Source organism: Protopterus annectens, chromosome 1.part1, assembly GCF_019279795.1.
Source record: "Protopterus annectens isolate FY-2018-M chromosome 1.part1, PAN1.0, whole genome shotgun sequence".
NCBI classification, from domain to species: domain Eukaryota; kingdom Metazoa; phylum Chordata; order Ceratodontiformes; family Protopteridae; genus Protopterus; species Protopterus annectens.
This window is the reverse complement of record NC_056726.1, coordinates 292,389,671-292,401,702: the sequence shown is the minus strand read 5'-3', so window position 1 is coordinate 292,401,702 and position 12,032 is coordinate 292,389,671.

Below are 12,032 nucleotides of genomic sequence, written 5' to 3'. Positions count from 1 at the left end.
CACAGGCTCTTGATTATTTGAATCACTCTGACAAGTTATTTTTTTTTTCTAGGGGGGGAAAGGTGAATGCCATATTTTAATAGAATTCACCCATTCACTCCTAAAAAGGAAGATGTGGTACAGCTAAGTGCAGTGCAACTGTGTGTGTGTGTGTGTGTGTGTGTGTGTGTGTGTGTGTGTGTGTGTGTGTGTATGTGTGAGAGAGAGAGAGAGAGAGTGCACGCACGTGCTTGTGTGTGGATGATTGTAGGAGCATGAGTGCAGATGAATGGAATGGATAGATGTGTGTATGTATGCCTACCTGGGCAGTCACACTATGGGAGGTAGGTACGGGATCCCAATTTTATATATGTATGTATGTGATTTGGAGAGTGCATCTAGGTGTGTTGCTGAATGTTTCTGTGAGAGTCAGCAAGCGTTTGGGTGCTTGTTTGTGGATGTTTGAATGGGTGCATGTGACTGTGTGTGTGTGTGTGTGTGTGTGTGTGTGTGTGTGTGTGTGTGTGTGTGTGTGTGTGTGTGTGTGTGTGTGTGTGTGTGTGTCTGAATGTGGATATGTGTGCATGTGGGGAGTGCCTTTGCTACCACAATACATGGGCTGGTATTGGACAATCAGAGACATGGTAATGAGCTGCTAATGAGGTGCTTCTCTGTGCAGCTTTACCATCTCTATGACTCAGCTGAACATAGGCAAATCTTGTTTGGACATTTCAGTGTAGGATTGAGATTTTAATCAATCAGCACCATTTGAACTTAGCCAATTTGTATAAAGGTATAGCAGTGCTCTTTGCTGATTGTCCATGTGCATATGTAAATTGCAGGACTATAAATACCACCTAAGGTCTTTTATTAATTCTTCCAAGCTTATAAAAATAGTATAATTATAATAAGTGCAGTAAACAGACTATTTCACAGGCGTAACTGTTGGAAAACATTGCAGAGGTTGGCACATCATGCACACTGGCAAACTGTTTGCTGAGTTACATTTTATTTTTATTGTAAAGTAAACCAGTTTGACTGTGCTATAATATAAGTTACACTTCAGTAACAAACATTTAATGCTAATGTTGCATGCTGTCATTGCTATTACTTGTACTGCATTACCATGTTCCTAACTCAGTTTGTCTGGTGACATTTTTAATGGGAAATGTATTCATTAAATGTATTACATATACTTTGCACTACCAAGAGCCATTGCAGCACCTTTCTTTAAGACATGTAAAATGATACTGGTGATGTACTGGGGATTTCAGAACTTTTACCAGCTTCTGCATATGTTACATTCAGAGACACCACACACCTCATATGGGGAGGAGGAAGGGGGTGAAATTTATTTAACTACAAATTGCTCATTAACTTTGAATTAAAATTCAAACTGTAATGCTTTAGGCCCTGATCACAGATGTATTTTATCAAGTCTAATGAAGAAAACATTATTTGAATACCACATTAGCAGTTGCAATGCAAAATACACATATATAAAAATGTACATTAATGGCGATTTTGAGATTTTAAGTATTTTCTTCTGATTTTTTGTTTAGAATTACTGCTTTGCCACCTACTTTTCAGCGTTTTCTGGCTTGCTAAAGTTTATATCTGTATTAGAAACAGTATTTAAAACACATCTAGAGCCTGTTTACTGCATCTCCTGTGTTGCACTTAATTTAAAAAAGTTTTTTTCTCTTAAAATTGCATTTTACCTGACTTTGGCCTAGCACTCAAGTGTGGAGTCATTTATTGCACTGTTGTGAATATTTTGCTACTTGTGTATCTCTGCTACCTTTAAACTAAATCAAAAAAGAAAAAAAAAATCTTGCTTTTTTCCCACTTTCTGTAAGTTTCTTGGAGGCCAATGCTTGCTTGGGCTAAAGGGAAGTCTCTGTGTTCACCAGTGGCAGTGGTTAACACTGAGCAGCCTTCCTGTCCCTGTAGGAGTGGTTACTGCCTAGAAGCTGTAGTTTTATTGGCCATTTTGGGTCAATTCTAAACTCCTTGATCTCTCTCTCTTAAAACCCTGCAACTCTCTTTTTGCGCGGTCTTGTGCACAGAGCAGCGTCGGGCAGCACCGCTTAAACAGGTTTAAACTATTCCCAGCTTGACAAAGTCTGCTCATCACTTTTTCCCTTAGAACTGCTCTAAATCTCTAATTAAGCACTCTATTTTCATTCTAAAGCCCTGCACTTGCTCGTATAAGTAATCAACACAAACTAAAGCACTACATCCTCTTATACTCCTTCTAAGCACTTGCTCCCTATTGGTTCTTTCTGATCAGTCAATAAGTAGTTCCCTATATTATTCAGGCATGTCCAAAGGTCAGTTTTGAGTTTACTCTCCAGTCCAGCTGGTGAATCTGGGAATCTTGAGGCAATGTTACAACTGCCTTATGTATACAGACCACCCTCTCCTCCTCCCAACAAGCTCAAATATATGTGAGAGATGCAACTATATAGCCAAACTGGAGGCTAAGCTCTCTCAACCAAGTACTGGCATAGCCTGTCAGGAGGAGAAGGTAACCACACACACCACAAATCCAGTCTCACATAGACCTATCGCATCACAAAACCAAACACATAAGCATACAAAAACATACTCGGGAGTCTCTAAATAAAAATCTGCCTAAGCAGCAGAGACCTCCAAAGCAGACATCCAAGCAACACCTACCACGGAACAATATCCATGTAGCACATAGCCCACAAAGTCAGTTTGCCACACAGTCACAGCCCTTAAGGCTAAACAACACACCTAATACACTTGTAATAGGTGACTCTATTGTCGGACACACTGATGTCCCACTCACCAGGCTGAACAAGGAGAAGGTTACTGTAAGCTGCCTGTTGGGTGCCAGGATCCGCCACATAACACAAGCACTCAGGTAACTCCAAAGCAAGTACAAATATGACTCCGTCATTGTCCATGCTGGTGTGAATGACCTGAGACGTACCTCCCTGGACTACATGAAAAAAGACATACAGGAGCTCTTTGATCATGTAGCCCAGGCCGGTATGACCCTGACCTTGAGTAGCATCTTACCCTCACCAAGAGTGATGCCACAGTATAAAGACAAAATGATCAATTTTAACAATTGGCTAAAGTATTGGTGTCATTCAAAGGGGATCCAGTGTCTGTCAGCCTGGGATGACATGCTCGACAAGCCACATTGCTTCACTAGGGACGGCTTGCACCTGTCACCCCTGGGTTTTCGAATACTGTCAAAGGCTATTGCCTCCCCCATAGTGCCTTTTTTAGGCAAGGCTCAAAAGACAAACCCACCCCCATAGACAACACAAAGAAAAAAAAACTAAGGGTAATGCTGCTCAATGCCAGAAGTCTAAACCTCAAGATGCACACACTCGAGACTCTCCTCAGTATGGAGAATATCGAAATCTGTGCAGTAACAGAAACCTGGTTCAAGGTTCCCGAGAGCACCCCAGCACTAACAGGTTATACTTCATACCATGCTTTCCGGCCCCAAAACTTGGACCGAACCACAAAAGGAGGGGGAGTATCCATATTTATCAAAGATATCCACACCTCCAGGTTAGTGGCACTGCATGAAGCATTGGAGACCATCCATGTGCAACTAACAGTGGGAAAAACTACCTTTCAGTTTGTAGCCTGCTACAGACCACCCTCCCAAACACAGGAACCTCACTCGGCTTTCCTGAGAACACTGTAGAATATGAAGGTCTCTCCAAACACTATTATATTGGGTGACTTCAACTACCCAAACATCGATTGGGAAAACTACTCAAGCCCAAACACCCTCGCCCAATGGTTCCTAGAATTTATAAACTCAAATGCTATGGAACAACTGGTCACCACTCCCACAAAAGGGGAAAACATATTGGATCTGGTCATCACCAACATGGGGTCTCTATGTTCCACACCAGAGGTATACCCCTCATTGGTAAGATCAGACCATAAACAAATCTCACTGGACATCCATATTCCACCCCCATCCCTAGCCAAGGAAACCACGGTGAAGAACTTCTCAAAAGCAAACTTTACACTTCTCAAAACTGAGGTGGAATCCTTCAAAGCCCCCGGGCCAGTGGAAAATATGGCCCAAAATGCAGAATCCTTTACAAAAGCATTCTATGGACACCTACAGGAATGCATGGAACATGCTATCCCAAATAAAACCAAGACGCACTCCTCCAAAGACAGGAGACCTGTCTGGTGGACCCTGGCCATAAATAAGCTATACAACAGAAGGAGAAAGCTACTACATGACAGAGCAAAATCCCAAAAAGGGAAGGCATAACTGATCAGTACTAGCAAGAAACTACGATCCCTCATAAAATCATCTAAGGCCAGTTTCTAAAGAAAAATTGCACAAGACACTAAAGATAATCACAAGGCCTTCTTTAGTTATGTCAGAAACCTGGGAGGCAACTCCTAGATATGCTCTGAGTTAGTGCAAAATGACAAAAAATACACTGAACCCACAGATATTGCCAACATCCTGGCAGAAAAGTTCAGTGCAAACTTCTTTCCCCCTTCCCCCCAAGAAGAGCAAATGTCTATCCCAACAGAGTGTAGCCTTCCTGAGATCACAGATGCACAGGTGAGAGCTGCCCTCTCCAAAGCAAAAAACACAGCATCAATGGGACCAGACGGTGTCCCGGGCTGCGTCTTACACGAGCTCCAAGAAGAACTAAACCCTCATATAAAGTCACTGTTCAATCTCAGCCTTACTACAGGATATGTACCCAAGGAATGGCGTACAGCAACAGTGGTCCCACTCCACAAAGGTGGTGCCACAACAGACCCCAGAAACTATCACCCTATAAGCCTGACTAGCCTGGTTTGCAAAGCTATGGAGCGTATCATCATGGAAATCATAAACAAAGACATTGGGAACCTCCAGACACTGGATCCTACCCAATTTGGCTTTGTTAAGGGCAGATCTTGCCTCTTGAACCTGGTCAACTTCTTTGAAACAGTTACCAAAGCCATAGATGAAGGGAAGGTAGTCCACACAGCCTACCTGGACCTCACAAAAGCCTTCAACACAATACCCCACTCGGGCATCATAAATAAGCTCACCAGCTTAAATATCAACCCCTGTGTCACAAGATGGGTTGCAAACTGGCTCAGGGATAGAACCCACATGGTCAGAATAGCAGGTGCCATGTCAGACTCTAAAGCAGTTACAAGTGGCGTCCCACAAAGCTCAGTCCTGGGACCTCTCTTGTTCGTTATATATTTCTCCGAGGTACAGGCTAACACGGGTGGACTATGGCTGACCAAGTTCGCAGATGACTGCAAACTGGGTGCTGTAATTGACTCTCCGACTGACACAAGCATCCTCCAAAAGGGTCTCACAGAGACGGATAACTGGTGCCAGAGCCATGGCCTAAAGCTAAATGCCAAAAAGTGCATAGTCATCCCCTTTGGGAAAAACAAAGTGCCCACAAATTACCACATAGGTGGTAATCCATTGGCACGGAAGAAGTAATTAGGGACTTGGGGACCCAAGTAGATAGCAATCTCTCCTTTGACAATCACGTTGCCAAAGTGGTTAGAAAGACCTTCTATATAGCCCACCTTATCATGAAAGGGTTCACATCTAGATCAAGAGAGGTCATTGTGCCCCTCTACTCATCACTTATCAGGCCCATAATTGAGTACAATGCCCCATTTGGGATGTACCTTACCCGACACCTTCAGCAACTGGAAAGACCCCAAAAGTATCTCACTGAGAGGATCAAGGAGCTCAGACAGATGCCCTATGCAGTTTGGCTAAAGAAACTCCAGCTCTACTCAGTTGTGTACCGCCTACTCAGAGGTGATCTGTGTCTGACGTATAAAGCCATGTCCAACCCAGAATTAATGGACATGCTTCACCTCAGGAAATCCAAATCCCTTAGAGCTACATACTCCAGGGACTTGAACCTCAGCACAGAAATAAATAGGACATGCTGGAGGGACAGATTCATATCCCAGAGGCTCCCCTCACTCTGGAACAAAATCGTAATCCAGGTTAGGCAGAGCCCCTCACTGACCATCTTCAAGAGAAATCTTGACGAGTGGATGGGAAATCGTAAGTTTACCCCTGGGATCTTTTCTGTGTCCCTGCTTGACAGAGGTACAGTAAACTAACCTTAAAAGGGCTACCTTCTGTGACCTACTATACAGAGGCACAGTCAACTAATCTAAAAGGGTGACAAAGCCAAACACACTCTGGCTAGGCTTATAAATGCCCTAGGACAGATAGCCTAGTATCAACCTATGAACCTATGAATAGTTAATTTTATCATATACTGGGCATTTGAAAGTTGTTTACACGTATAGCAACAACTGCAAGACCCTGGCCTTCCTGAAATGACAATCTGCTAAAATTACCATAACAGAAAATATTTTACCAATATGTTGCTCAATACCTCATCCACCCTCCCCCAGAGAGGTATCTGGTGTACCTCTCAACTGTCCAGGTTTTCATATAATGTCCAAACTTTTGCCTGATATTTTCTCTTTTTCTCATAAAATGTGTGGTTTTCTGGCAAATCATTGAAGATGGAAATCACTAAATCATAACATACATTCAAGTTTCAGACTTCATATCCTTCAGAAAAATGCATGCTAATGAAAAAAACTTTTATTCTATCATCTTTCTAAGTTTATAAGAGCAATACTTAAAATATGTACCTGTTTTGGGGCTTTATTCCTGCCATTAATTTTGGTTTTGTCCGGATTTCTTCAGTTAAGAGGTTGAGAGGTATGTTATTTGGTGCCTTGAATGAAGAAACTGCAGATGTTCAGTAGTACCTTTTACAATTTCTTCTCATTTTTAAAGCATTCCCTCATTTTATCATAGTCATAAGTAGCATTTCTTTTTCATATGATAGATACCTTTCCTACTTCAGAACCAAAATTTAAACAAATATTTCCCTATGGCCCATGCAGCAGAATATTGCCTACATTTGCAGAGTTACATGCGTCATTTCCTAATGTACAAATTAAGGAGGACAGGCTAAAATGCAGGATTGGGACAGGGTGTGTTGTATAGCAGAAAAAGAACAGCTATTTTACCTCATCAGAGCTATATGGCAAACCTTTTAGAAATGCACTGCAGTCTTTTGAAGCGCACTGTGCATGCATTCAAGTTTAGTAACCCATTATTTTTTGTGTTATTTTCTCATATTGTAACAGCTGCAGAAGAGGTTGAGCATAACCTCAAGAGGAATCAATGGAGGCAAAAGAAGTTGGTCTCCAACCCTAAGTATGGTTAAACATCAAGGGGGAAATAAAAACCTGGAAATAAAATAACAATAACATTGAACTGAATAATTATTTAACCACAGATTGCAACTTATTTATTTAATTTCTTTATTATTATTTTTAATTTTATTTAATTTCTTTATTTCCTGATCTTGCTAAAGCTTTGACACTGTCTCTCACTCTAAACTTCTAGCTAAACTTTTCAATCGCTGGGTCTCTACTTTCTCCTTAAACTGGTTCTCAAGTTACCTCACAAATAGGCAACAATCCATTTGCTAGCAAACTTTCTTATCCCCCTTCCAACCTGTTGAGGCCCCCTCTTTTTCAATATTTTCACTAACAATCTACATTCTGCCTGTATCTTCAAAGCACTCCTTCAATATGCTGATGATTTTACTCTTATTACCACTGCCTACAGCATCCCTGATCTCTTATCTCTAACTCAGAACTCCTTTTCTTCTGTTGAAACATGGCTCTCTGATAATCAACTCATACTTAATCTTAAAAAAATGAAACTACTTCTCTTCCTTCCTAAAACACTGGCACATCACAAATCCTCCTTTTCCATAATCTCCCTCAACAATACCATCATTAAATGCAACCCCCTTACCAAACTACTAGGCATCATTATTGATGATGAATTAAAATATGACATACACATCCAACATTTTATAAAGAAAACACACCAAAAACTTGCTCTACTCTATCGTAATCAGAAATTCCTTACACCTTCCTCCAAAATATCCCTAGCCCTGTCTCTCCTATTACCTTGTCTTTTGTATGCAGCCCCTATTCTTACAAATATTCAAAATACTCCACTCTCCAAACTTGAACAAACTTATAACAAACATAATAAAATTGCCAAATTTGCCACTAGTCTCCCTTATAATTCCCATCACTGTCTCACCCTCAAAGCACTCCAATGGCCTGAATTCTCTAACCAACTATTACTTCAGCAACTACTCATTACCCATTCAATCCTGAATGAGCCCTCTTCCTGTCCCTCCATCTCTAACCTAGTATCTTATTACAACTTCTGTCATCTCCTTCACACAACCAACAAACTTCTTGATATCTACAAACCTAACACGAATACTGGAAAATCCCTCTATAAGTACTCTGTAGCCTATGCCTGGAACACAATATAAGACAGATCTTCCAAAAATACCTGTTTAAACATGAACTTAAAAACTATCTACTAAGGCCTTGGTCCTGCCCGTGTCTAAAACCCACATGACAACTTTATCATTTACTCATTTTCTACTCATTTAATCTATATCAACCCCTTTCTTTCTCCTCTTCTCTCTGTCTTGTAATTCTGTATAATTTTTTTCTGGATTTTTATTCAAAATATATTCTTGAATTGAAAACATAATAATTGTATCAGCACCATGTCTCTGTCAAATAGAGTAAGTGCATCTCATGTCTTGTACCAATTCTGTAATCTTAATGTTACTTTTATTTTTATCTTATCTACAGTATGTAATGATGATAACTGTTGCTAATATTCCTCATGTTATATCTTCTGTACAAATGTTCATTTTTGTTATGTTTCTAATTTTTACAAGATTGTGAACTAATTGGAGGTTTTCTCTTCGGGTCTCCACTGAAAATGGGCCCTTGGCTCAGCTAGATTAACCTGGTTAAAAAAATGTCAAACAAACAAACAAACAAACAAATAAATAAATAAATACATAAAATAATTGTCAGACTGTCATACTTACAGCTATTGTAAGTGATCAGTAAATAAAAGTGCCCATTTTCAGTGCAGGCCTGAGAAGAAAAGTTCCACAATCACAATCTGTCAAAAAATTGTAGATATTTTAAATCACAAAGCATCATGTAACACTACAAAAAATATTTATTTATTTTATTTTATATTTGATTACTGGATTGGTCTGATTGGGCAATCGGGTGCCCGTTTTCAGCAGAGACCTGGGGAGAAAAACTCCACATACATAGCAATCTTAAAAAAATACAAAATACAAAAGCTCCACATACATGATAAAAATACAAACGTCAGAGATGAGTACAAATCAATAGAGCAAACAATAGTATATCATGGCATAGTATGATGAGATATTACAGAAGTGTACAATATATAGAGTGTACAGTAATAAAGCAGAACATATAATGTATCTGAGTAAAAACTCATTAGTCATATTATTTGCTACATAGATTAGTATGTGATAAATGGGACCTGAGACAATTTTAATAAGATATTTAAAACAGATATTAGAGATTACATTACTAGAGACAGTGAGGGGAAACTGAGGGTTGTCTTAGTATGAGAGAAGGTGTTCATATTAGGGTTATAGAAGGAAGTAAGGATGAAGAGAAAAGGATATTATAAGAAGAGTGCAGGGTAGGGTGTCTTCAGGTAGCTTAAGCGAGTATGGAGGAAGGAGAAAGAGAAAGAGGAAGTGGATATAGTAAGGTAGTGGGAAAAACAGAAAGGAGTGGAGTTGGAGGTTGGAGAAGGTTATGAGGTGTGACTTCGTTTGAAGGGGGATGAGCAAAGTATAGTAAGTACATTCAGCCAGGATTAGTGCAGAAGCAGGTCCATGATGTTGTAAAGTGTTCTTTTAGGGAGCATTTAAAGGTGGGTAGGTTAAAAATAGTTCCAGTGGTTAGAGGTGGAGAGTTCCATTTTTTTGCAACTGAGTATGAGTATAGGCTTTGTCCAGGGAATTTATTTGGTTTATTATGGTAAGATTTCTTTTAGGGAAATATATATATATGTATATATATATATATATATATATATATATATATATATATATATAGGGTATGTAGAGTTTTACAGTGATGGGTAAAGGAGGATGCATTAGTAGCAAACTTGTCAATTTTGTTGTAGCAGCTTTCAAGTTAGTTTTTACAGATGACTGTAAATTGGTTAAAATTGGGGATCCATAAAATAGGGTGGGCAATAAGTAGGTTTTGGATAGAGTACTTTTTGTAGGTGTGCTCATAAAATGTTTGTTTCTATATAGCACACCTAGTTTTTGACACCTTTTTTTGATATTGCTTTGGATATGGGGGTCAAATTAAAGATTATCATCTATTATGACTCCTAATAGTTTGACATGGTGAACTAATTCAATTTCAGTGCCATTTACCAAAAAGATTTCGAAAGATACTTTGTTAGGGATGTGAGTTATTGGGGTAAAGAGGAGTTTTTTTGGGGGGGGTTCGGTAAGAGCTGGGCTTTTGTGAGCAATGTTTCAATGGCAATGACAGCTTGTTGAGTGATTTACTGGAGGTGAGTTAAGGTGTCTGAAGAGCAGATGATGGCAGAGTCATCTGCATAGTGAATTAATGTGCCTTCACAAGAAGATGAATGCAGTTTATTGATAAAAATATTGAATAGTAAACGGCCATGGATGGGCGGCCATGGTGGTGTAGTGGCTAGCATTGCCACCTCACAGCAAGAGGTTCTCTGGTTCGATCCTCAGCTGGGGTGCCTTCTGTGCAGAGTCTGCATGTCCTCCCTGTGGTCACGTGGGTTTCCTCCGGGGTGTTCCAGTTTCCTCCCACATCCCAAAGACATGCTGCAGGTGGATTGGACACTCTAAATTGGCCCTAGGTGTGAGTGTGTGCATGTGCCTTCTGTGGAAGGTTGGGTTCCGGGCTGGCAACTCGACACCGTAAAACTCCACTGCCAATCATGAGCGGACAAGGTGATCCGCTGTGGCGACCCCTAACCGGGAAAAGCCGAAAGAAGAAGAAGTAAACGGCCAAGGATGGACATTTGTAGGACTCCTGTGAAAGTGGGAAGGTATTCAGAGATGGACTCTTGCCATTTCACAGCTTATTTCCTGTTGGCAAGGTAGCTGGAGAACCATTGAATAAATGGAGATGATAGACTTAGGGTGGAAAGTTGATTGAGGTGTTTACTGTGAGAGACTATGTCAAAGGCTTTTGACAGATCTAGAAATACTGCAGAAACAAGTTTATTAGAGTTGTGAGCTTTATTGACAGTGTCTGTAAGCAAGCAATAATGCCTAACAGGGTGTGTGTTAATGTGCAATTAACTGTGGCATCAAGCCTCTACACCTTGCAAGGGCACTAATTATACATTAATACACACCTTCTCGGGCATTATTGCACTTAGAGAATGGGCTATCTGTAAAATTGTTGTGTTTTACTATATATATATATATATATATATATATATATATATATATATATATATATATACACATATATATATTTTATCACTATTTATTTTTTAGTGTCTTTTTGATGCAAAATGGTTCCTCCACCTAATGTTTCAAACTTGCTGTAGTATATGTTAATGGTGTTGGAGGAAGCATTTTACAGCCAAACTATAACATTTAAAAAATAAGCAGGTTATTTTTTAGTCCCTTACTCCTAAATCATTTGGTTGGAGATTGAAGTTACTATATAATGACATACATTTGAGCTTCAGATTTCCTTTAGTTTAGCAGCACTGTAATCTTATAAGAGCAATAATTAAGATTCTATTTTACAGCCTTTGCACCCACTTTACTTTAGGCTTTATCCAGATTTCTTCAGCTGAAAGATGCAGAGGTTTGTAAACCCCTTTACTGCTGCTGCTGCCAGTAGTCATCACACACACACACACACACACACACACACACACACACACACACACACACACACACACACACACACACACACACACACACATGAACACACACATATGCTTTTTATTTTACACTCGACACTTAACTGATCTGTCTCTCATACTCATACAGGCATACACTTCCACTAACATATACACACATTTTTTTTATTTTACTTTTATTTTATTTTACACTCGC